The sequence below is a fragment of the Silene latifolia genome, chromosome Y (genome assembly GCF_048544455.1).
Source record: "Silene latifolia isolate original U9 population chromosome Y, ASM4854445v1, whole genome shotgun sequence".
Classification (NCBI taxonomy): domain Eukaryota; kingdom Viridiplantae; phylum Streptophyta; class Magnoliopsida; order Caryophyllales; family Caryophyllaceae; genus Silene; species Silene latifolia.
The window spans coordinates 268993393-268995368 of record NC_133538.1 but is presented as its reverse complement, the minus strand read 5'-3'; the positions used below and the strand labels follow the sequence as shown (position 1 = coordinate 268995368).

General features: G+C 43.8%; 1 non-coding gene across 1 annotated transcript; it reads left to right on the top strand.

Moving 5' to 3' along the window:
* The first annotated feature begins 744 nt into the window (after nucleotides 1-744).
* LOC141636526 (small nucleolar RNA R71) lies at nucleotides 745-850 on the top strand. Its single transcript, XR_012541132.1, has one exon. It is a non-coding gene; the product is annotated as a small nucleolar RNA R71 (small nucleolar RNA).
* Nucleotides 851-1976: the final 1126 nt, after the last annotated feature.

Sequence of the window (1976 nt, the reverse complement as noted above, 5' to 3'; positions counted from 1 at the left end):
TTGTGACGGTAAATGACCCGGTTTCCTTGTGGATTGGTTCGTGGCTAACTAGGCAACTTGATTTTCAAGTGCCTTTATGGATGCATCTTCTTGTTGATCACTCAGCTGCCACTGCTTTGTAAAAGATTGCAACATCGTCTTTAGCTCACCTATCTCACTTACCCCACCGGAAGATGATGCACCGTGATTGGGAGGAGGGAAGGAAGGAGGCTTCTGAAAGCCTTGTTGATTCTTATGTGGAGGAACATACGGCTGCTGCTGGTGCGGAGGAGGGGTAGGATTGAGCACATTTTGACTTGTCCACCTCAGATTGGGATGGACTACCCCTTGATTGTTATAATAGGAACTCCTTCCTTGCCTATATTGTTGAAAGGCAAGGACCTGTTCCTTCTCTATAAGACAACTAATAGCAGTATGGTCGTCATTGCTACCACACCTCTCACATGTGACGGTCTCCCCTCTAGTAAGCATATGGACCATCTGAGGCTCCCCAGCAGAATATAACTCCAACTTATCAAATCTAGCATTTATGGCTTCCATCTGAGCCACAACTTGCTTATCAACTACATGGACTGTTCTAATACCATCCCTCGGGTTTCCATACTCAGCACAGTGATTCGCCATCTCTTCAATAAGGGCCCATCCCTTATCATCGTCAGTGTTCTCTTGGAATCTTCCGTTAGATGACGCATCAAGTATGGCTCTGTGATCATCATATAGCCCATTGTAGAACTGGTTAGCTCGAAACCATGGTGAGGTATAGACCTCACTAACTTCTTGAAACGTGATCATGCTTCATATAAAGTTTCATCAGGTGCCTGCTTGAAACTTGTGATCTTTGACCTCAGCTGATTGGTGCGCTGTGGAGGGAAATATCTCTTGTAAAAAGCAAGAGCAAGGGTCTCCCAGTTGGTAACCCATGTGGCCGTGCGGTCCAAATCAGTCAGCCACTCCTTGGCTGAGTCAGTCAAAGAAAAAGGAAACAAAACCTCCTTAATCTTGTCTTGAGTTACCCCCTTTGTGGCAGGGATAGTAGAACAGTAGTCCGTAAAGACCTCCATGTGCTTCCTCGGGTCTTCACCTGCCACACCTCTATAGTGATTTCTCTCCACCATATTGATATAGGAAGGACGGATATCAAATGTATTCTCATCCTCAGTCTGGAGATTGAAACCCTTTGGAATTGAAGCTGCTTTAGGTTCCGAGTGACTAGCAATGTTCGGCATCTTTACTGGTTGGCTTATAGAACTATAAGTATCTTCTTCAAAAGATGGATTTTCTGTAAAAAGGAAATGCTGAAGCTCTGGTTCGAAAGTACTCAAGGCTTCCTTTCGTGATTCTCTTTGCAAACGGAGTCTATGCCTGAATAGTCTCTCTGGCTCCGAATCAGTTGAAACTAACTCAAACCTGTCTGACTTGGGCATAAACAACACTGAAAGAAAATAAATAAGAACTGCCTCAAGGAATAAAAATTCCCTGAGACGGATAAAATAAACGAAACAAAGACAGGTAGGGCAATTGCCTCCCCGGCAACGGCGCCAAAATTTGACAGGGCTGTCGTGTACCTATCAAAAATAAACTAACTATATAGCTACGGAAGTCAGGTCGATCTCCCCAGGGAGGCAAGATATCTGTAAAAGTCCGTCTATTTGGTCCCAAATGGGGGGGGGGGGTTGTTTAAATTGGTTTTCTAAACTAAAGGTTTAAAGGAAAGAAAAGCAGAAAAGAGCAATAAAGGCAGGAAAATAGAATTAAACTATCAAATAGAGAAGGGACATGTCAGGATTTCGGTTCACTACGGTAGTCCAGTGACTCAACTGTAAACAACTTAGACAAATTAATGCGAGACGGATATGGAAAGGTCCTTCCGGTCCACTTTCTACCCTAAACTTCTACTAACTTAACTTCCGTCCTCGTCAGGGTAGTCTACTATTCATATCAGGTCTATTTAGTCCAATCTTCCGATCCAGGATTAA